This window comes from Lampris incognitus, chromosome 1, assembly GCF_029633865.1.
Source record: "Lampris incognitus isolate fLamInc1 chromosome 1, fLamInc1.hap2, whole genome shotgun sequence".
NCBI lineage: Eukaryota > Metazoa > Chordata > Actinopteri > Lampriformes > Lampridae > Lampris > Lampris incognitus.
In genome coordinates, this window is record NC_079211.1 from 3,195,306 (window position 1) to 3,203,738 (window position 8,433).

Here is an 8,433-nt window from a genome sequence, read left to right on the forward strand (position 1 = left end):
AGGCTCGCAAGAGCAAACCACCTATTGTGTGACAAGATCTGCAGTCACCTCTCCCAACTGCAAACCTGTTTTCGTCCCTCACCATCTCTGTCTCGATTGTTTGCAGACCCCAAAACATGCTGTGCCAGAAATTGGTCACCCCAAGGATTGGGTCCCCTGGCACAAACAGAGCAATATAGTTTATGTGGTTAAGTGCTGAGAGGATTGCCATAACTTGTACATCAGGGACACCAAACAGATGATGGCTAAGAGGATGGCACAACACGGAAGAGCTAATGCATCAGGCCAGGACTCTGCACTCTACACCATCTACAGGCCAGTGGCCACACTTTCGAGTACAAAGATGTGCACATCCTTGATAGGGAAGAATGCTGGTTTGAATGGGGAGTCAAAGAGGCCATCTTTGTGATGAAGGAATGACCATCCCTGAACCAAGGGGGGTGGCTAAAAATACATCTGTTGCCGTCTTAAAATGCTGTAATTGCAACTATTCCTCAATCCTCTGTGAATAGTACACATGGCCATTGAAACTCTAGTTAATGGTCACACCTATTTGCATCTGAAACTGATTGCTGGTTTTGGTCGTTATGCAGCTGTGCTGTTTATAAGGTTGGAGGATACTTGCAGTCATTTGAGACTGACAAAGTCACTTGGATGAGTGATGGAACGTCTCTCCCATTAAACGTTGTGTCCAGATGAACTGATTCACCTTTCTCTGATTTTCTCATTACTGCTCCGAACCAGACCATGATGGACATACACAGGACAGATTCAATGACTGCGGTATATAACTGGATCAACAGCTCGTAGTGTTGTCTGCAAACGTCAGGAATTTAACAGCTGGGTCCTTGGAGGTAGAGTATCATTGGTGTAAAGGGAGAAGAGCAGTGGGGAGAGGACACATACCTGTGGGGCATCAATGCTGACTGTCTGTATACCAGAAGTGACTTCCCCCAGCCTCACCTGCTGTTTCCTGCCTGTCAGGAAGCTGGTGATCCACTGATAGATGGGTAGGCAACGGAATAGACTGCTTCTCTACATGGACGCCCTTTCATTGGACAGAATTTTATTATACAAACATAGCGTTATAACATCAACAAACAACCCCCCCCTACACACACACCTACTCATTCTCTTGCTTAACATCTCCCTTGTATTTACAGCCATAGTCAGTATATAGCATATTGCAGGGCAGCACGGTTACCCAGGGGTTAGCACTGTTGCCTCACAGCAAGAAGGTCCTGGGTTCAAACCCCAGGCCATCCCAGGTCCTTTCTGTGTGGAGTTTGCATGTTTTCCCCATGTCTGTGGGTTTCCTCCAGGTGCTCCGGTTTCCTCCCACCATTAAAAAGACATGCATGTTAGGGTTAATACTCCTGCCTGTGCCCCTGAGCAAGGCAATGGAAAGAAGAACTGGAGTTGGTCCCCGGGTGCTGCAGCTGCCCCCTGCTGCTCCTGTGTGTGTTTGATGGGTTAAATGCAGAGGATTGTGTCGCGCTGTATCTGAAATCCCCAACATATCAGTGGATGGATTGGCCAGGTATAGGTAGGCTTCCCGGGTGACTAGAGGACTGGTTGAGGCACGGCTCTGCTCCCGAAACTTAGTTAACAAGTTAACTTCATTTCTGTGGTGCATTGAGAAAAATGACTCTGCAAGCTCTGTGAATGTACTTTCTCCATGTTGCCAGTGACAGGCAGCTCACTGAGCTAACCAGACATCTTCATCATACCAATTCATAAATGCTATTTCAGTTCCCATAAAGTTTTATGAGCACATTTAAACAAATAAGCACTTTAACTAGGAGGTGTCAGTTTGAGTTTTTCTGTTTGCGGGAGAGAGGTGAACTCCAGCACATGGCCACAAAATAATGGACCGGGAAAGTTGGCTTAAAACGTTTTAAAAACAATAAATAACGTTGCTGATATCAGCATTAAAATCGGGGTGATAACAGCAATTGCATTTCTGCCAGCTGTTATTCCTCATGCATACTGCACCGAGCCATAACTGAACCTCCCACGATAAAGAGAAGCGACATTTGTTTCTTTTCACCACCAGAATGGCCACAGTTTTATTACTGGAGACAGGCTTTCTGCCAAAACTGGAACACATTTGACCTGTACACATCCAACACATACACGTATGTGAGTTAATACTGCACACAGACTTGTCTTTCAATATAAAGACCTACAAAAGCATCGCCAGCAGGTCTCCTACATGACAGAGATTATCCCAGCTGAGACCAGAGACTGCATGTCTCCAAGCTAAATGCGCATGAGTTCCTGAGACAAACCTTATTTCCCATGTCGCTATGGGAGGGCGTGCGGTTTGACAGTGTGTATGCGAGAAAACCGTTTGCTCTACCAGACACGGAGGTCATTTAGTCGAGCACTGAATCTGACTGGTTCTCAGGCTGGATGAGGAGATCTGCCAGCTGGGTGGCTTATCTTGACCTTTTTATCACCGCAGTTCCCACTCTTCAGAGAATGTTCTTTAATCAAACCACACAGTCTGATACAGTTGTATTAATCCACTTTAATCACCCAGTCAGTCACATCTGATTTAAGAAGCGCTTCCCATGTGTGAAAATGTGATGTTAGGTGAGTAATTAATATCAGAAGGAATAAAATAACACAAGCATAAAAGAAGAGAACACATGGGTTTGTGGTTCAGATCAGACCATGAACATCACATGGTAATGGAACACAAACAGGGTCAGATGTGGATATTTCACACTACTACAACTACTACTACTACTACTACTATTATTGGGCGGCACGGTGGTGCAGGGGTTAGCACAGTTGCCTCACAGCAAGAAGGTTCTGGGTTCGAGCCCCGGGGTAGTCCAACCTTGGTGGGTCGTCCCGGGTCGTCCTCTGTGTGGAGTTTGCATGTTCTCCCCATGTCTGTGTGGGTTTCCTCCAGGGGCTCCGGTTTCCTCCCACAGTCCAAAGACATGTAGGTCAGGTGACTCACCCGTACTAACTTGTCCCTAGGTGTGTGTGTGTGTGTGGTGGGGGGGGCACAGTGTGATGGACTGGCGGTCTGTCCAGGGTGTCTCCCTGCAGGCCGTCCAATGTCTGCTGGGATAGGCTCCAGCATCCCTGTGACCCTGAGAGCAGGATAAGCGGTTCAGATAATGGATGGATTATTATTATTATTATTTCTTTCGTGCTTCCTGTTTTACATCCTGTAGAGCCGGGTCCAAACTATGGACCTGAGGCACTATAGGGCGGATGTCTCTTGATTGACAGTACTCGTTGTAGTATGTGGGCTGTTCCGAGTAGGGGGATCTTCTGGACTGCATGGATGTTGGTGTTGCCTGGGATACGGTTGGTGAACTTTTCCATTCCCTTCTTCATGAGTCCTAGAGCTCCGATGACCACTGGTGTTGTTTGGGTCTTCATTCCCCACATCCTGTTGACTTCAGTCTCCAGGTCTCTGTACTTGGTCAGCTTCTCTGTGACTTTCACTGAGGTGTGTTTTTTGGATGGTATTGCCATGTCGATGAGCATGCTCCTCTTTTGCTTCCTGTCCTTGATAACGATGTCGGGCTTGTTGGCTGTTAACTCTCTGTCAGTGTGGATGGGCGTGTCTTCAGAGGATGGTGACGTCATTGTTCTCAGTGACCGTGTTTGGCTGATGTTGGTACCACGTCTCAGTGGTCTTGGTCTTGTAACTCCTGCAGATCTTCTAGTGCAGGTATGCTGCTGCCTTGTTGTGCCTGTACATGTACTCGGTCTTTGCCAGTTCCGGGCAGCCTGAGACAACGTGGTCGATGGTTTCTTCGTATATTCCACAGATTCTGCATTTTGCGTCTGTTCCATCTTTGATGATGTGATGGTGACAGGATCTGGTTGCCAGGCTCTGGGCTTGTGCAGCGATTATCAGACCCTCCATCTCTGCTTTCAGTCTGGTTTTTATTATTATTATTTATAAACTATATACTAACTTTATTTTATTTATTTATTTATTTTATGTACTTTACATTTATTTATTTACTATTTATTATTATTTACTATTTTTTATTCATAAATTTCATAATTTCATTATATTTGTGTTATCCTCTTTCAGTGTTGTATTGTGTAAGTTGTGTAAACACAACATCATGTCACGTTGTGCGTCTTGGGGGGGAGATCCTCCTCTGCTGCTCTCCCTGAGCTTTCTTCCTGGTGTTTCTCCCTGTTAAAGGTTTTTAGGGAGTTGTTCCTTATCCGGTGTGAGGTGTAAGGACAGGGTGTTGTGTCGCTGTAAGGACAGGGTGTTGTGTCGCTGTAAGGACAGGGTGTTGTGTCGCTGTAAGGACAGGGTGTTGTGTTGCTGTAAGGACAGGGTGTTGTGTCGCTGTAAAGCCGCTGAGGCACGTGTGTAGCTTGTGGCATGGGGCTATACAGATAACACTGACTTGACTATTCTCACTTGTTTCTGAAGTCCTCTGGAAACGAACTGCATCATCATGTTTTCTACCTTTTGACCCAGGGTGATCGTCTCCATCTTTTCAGTGGTTTGGAGTAAAGGAGACCTGAGGACTGTGAAGACAAACGTGTGTCCCCGGCAGCATCAGGGATGGACGCTGTCATGGCTGTCGTCTGTACACAACGGTGTGGTGATGGAATGCGACCAGAACAGCCGCCGGCGGTCACCTTGAGACACGGGTCAAACTGCTGCCACGCCATCCAGGAAACCACCATGAAGACCTCTGTCTGGCCCAAACACCCAGGTACAGCAACACCACCTGTCACGACACCACCCTTACACTCGGCAAGGCCTAATTAAACACACACACACACACGTGTGACTTGCTGTCCATTAGAGGAGCTCTTGTCTGTCGGCGTGTTTATCGCTGAAACAAGTCGTTAAGACATCTCTAAAATTAACACCCCCACAAAGTTCTGGCCACATGCAGTATTTTGTGCTTGGGTAAAAAGTGGTTCTGATGGGTTGATTACCTCATTTTGATTCTGGTTCTAATCATTCTGATTGCCCAATTTCCCTGAAGCCAGAAGTCAAGAGGCTTAGTGAGCTGTTAAGATGAACAAGATAGATAGATGATGATAGCGGCACGGTGGCGCAGTGGTTAGCATGGTCGCCTCACAACAAGAAGGTCCTGGGTTCGAGCCCCGGGGTAGTCCAACCTTGTGGGTGGTCCCGGGTCGTCCTCTGTGTGGAGTTTGCATGTTCTCCCCGTGTCTGTGTGAGTTTCCTCCGGGGGCTCCGGTTTCCTCCCACAGTCCAAAGACATGTAGGTCAGGTGACTCACCCGTACTACATTGTCCCTAGGTATGGGTGTGTGTGTGTGTGTGTGTGTGTGTGTGTGTGTGTGAGGGGAGAGAGAGGTAGACAGAGAGGTAAAGAGGAGAGAGAGATAGACAGAGAGCTAGAGAGAGGAGAGAGAGGTAGACAGAGAGGAGAGAGAGGTAGAGAGAGGTAGCAAGAGAGTGAGAGAGAGGAGAGAGGCAGAGAGAGAGCGAAAGAGAGGTAGAAAGGTGGAGAGCAGTAGAGAGAAAGCGAGAGAGAGGTAGAGAGAGAGAGAGGTAGAGAGAGAGTTAGAGAGAGAGGTAGCGAAAGGTAGACAGAGAGAGCGAGAGAGAGGTAGCGAGAGGTAGACGGAGAGATAGAGGTAGAGAGATAAAGAGAGATAAAGAGAGAGGGACAGGTTATGTTGTTTTGCTTCTCTCGGAAAGGGGGTGATATGGCCGGCTGTTGGCTCTCGACAGGAAGTGCTGTCATTTTGTGGAGGTAGAAATCAGCCCAAGACTGGCTTTACTTAGCCGGCATGTGTGTGTAGTGTGTGTAGTGTGTGTGTAGTGTGTGAGTATCATCATGTACATATCACAACATACAACCTGCTGCAGAGCAGAGGGGAAAGGGCGTCGAGTTGAACTGGTTGTTCGAAGTTCAGACTGCGCTTTACATTTCCAACCATTATTTATCCGTGGAACATTCTGAACGCTTCTTCGTCATGTCAGCTGAGGACTGACGTTACATCATAAAGCCTGCAGCCATCTGAAGGTTGTTCTCACATTTCCAGCTGTCAATCACTTTGTGTCAGTCGGTGTTGTGGTTGTCAAAATGGAAGCGAGCTCGTTCTTCTGACCTCTTGAAATGTCTCCCCCCACCCCACCCCAGCTGTTGTGTGACAGAACCCCATCATTAGAACCTGCTGCGGTTCTCCAACTCACACACACATGCAGCGTGTTACACACACTGCAGTGTGTCACGCACATGCAGCATGTCACACACAAATGAAGCGTGTCCCACACACATGCAGTGTGTCACGCACATGCAGCATGTCACACACACACATGCAAACATGTCGCACACGCATCCAGCATGTCACACAAATGCAAACATGTCACACACATGCAGCATGTCACACACAAATTAAGCATGCCCCACACACATGCAGTGTGTCACACACATGCAGCATGTGACACACACACACGCACAAACATGTCGCACACGCATCCAGCATGTCGCACGCATGCAAACATGTCACACACATGCAGCATGTCACACACACACGCACACACACATACAAACATGTCGCACACACATCCAGCATGTCACACGCATGCAAACATGTCACATGCATGCAGCATGTCACACACAAATGAATCATGTCCCACACACATGCAGCGTGTCACACACACATGCAGCATGTCACATACACATGCATCGTTTAACACACATGCAGCATGTCACACGCGCATGCATCCTGTCACACACATGCAAACGTGCCACACACATGCAGCTTGTCCCACACACATGCAGTGTGCCACATGCAGCATGTCCCACACACATGCAGCATGTCCCACACACATGCAGCATGTCAGTACTGCTGCGCTGAACATGAGACCAGGAGCTCTTCTCTGCTGTACAAATTATATCACATTGTAATTTTTCCTTCCCCTCTCTGCTCCCCAACACCCCCCCCTCTCTCTCTCTCTCGCTCTCCCTCTCTATCTATCTATCTACCTCTCTCTCTATCTCTCTCCCCTGTAAGGAAAAGGTGGATGATGTGATGACAGCTGGTGGACTTGAGGGAGGGGAGGTGAATCAGACCTTAGCAGGTATGTGGACAGCAGCTCTGAGTCACAGCAGTGTTCAGACATTTCAGCAGGAGGGAGGAGCTGCTCTCAGATGCCTGATGATCTGGGCACATAACAAAAAGACCTTCTCATGGAGGAAACGAGTGGAGAGTTTTCCGTCCAAATGAGCATTTTTTTTCTGACTGTTCTGGAGAAGTTCACTGTCCGCGCTGAAACACTGAGTCAGTAGAAAACACTGAAGTCTCCTCTGCTGGGAGAGCGCAAGTCACCTGAACTGGCGGCTTCATGCTGGTCATGTGACCATCACACGTCAGCGTTTTAAAACGCTCCATTTGGCCATCCACACTGGGTGCCAGTCCTGTTTTCAGATTCATCCACTTCAACAGCGTTTTTGAAAGGCTCTGCTGTCAGTTGCTGAAACAGACCAGTGTGGAATAATATATCTGTGTTGAGTCCTGCTCACGTAAGATAGTAACAGTGATGTTTATTTTATCTTTTTTTTTTGTGGTACTGAAAGCTTGTGCATGACTGGTTTCTACTGACTTCTGGTTTCTACTGACTTCTGGTTTCTACTGCAGCGGTCATACCAGTTTCCTGTTTGTTGGTGTGTACTGTTGAGAATGGCATATTTTTGGTGATGCCTGCAAGATTTACCATGGATAAATGTCAACGACATGCACACAACTGTCCACAAACTTTCACCTGCACCTCCCAGCAAACGGGTGAAAAGTTTCAAGTTGCACATATCAAGTTACGTCCACAGACGGACGGACGGATGTAACTTGATATGTAACGTAACTTGTCTTCTCAAATTCAGTCAGCATAAAATTTTAAGGCAGCCCGGACACTTTTAACTTTTTTAAGTTAAAACAAAAAGTATCTTTTTAGGGTGTCTGGGTAGCTCAGCGGTCTATTCCGTTGCCTACCAACACGGGGATCGCTGGTTCAAATCCCCGTGTTACCTCCAGCCTGGTCGGGCATCCCTACAGATACAATGGCCGTGTCTGCGGGTGGGAAGCCGGATGTGGGTATGTGTCCTGTTCGCTGCAGTAGCGCATCCTCTGGTCGGTTGGGGTGCCTATTCAGAGGGGAGGGGGAACTGAGGGGGAGTAGCATGATCATCCCACACGCTACGTCCCCCTGGTGAAACTCCTTACTCTCAGGTGAAAAGAAGCAGCTGGTGACTCCACATGTATGGGAGGAGGCATGTGGTAGTCTGCAGCCCTCTCTGGATCAGCAGAGGGGGTGGAGCAGCGACCGGGATGGTTCAGAAGAGTGGGGTAATTGGTCGGGTACAATTGGGGAGAAAAATTGGGAAAAATACAAAAAAATAAAAACAGAAAGTATCTTTTTACAGTGTGTAAGTGTCACTATCAATAAAAC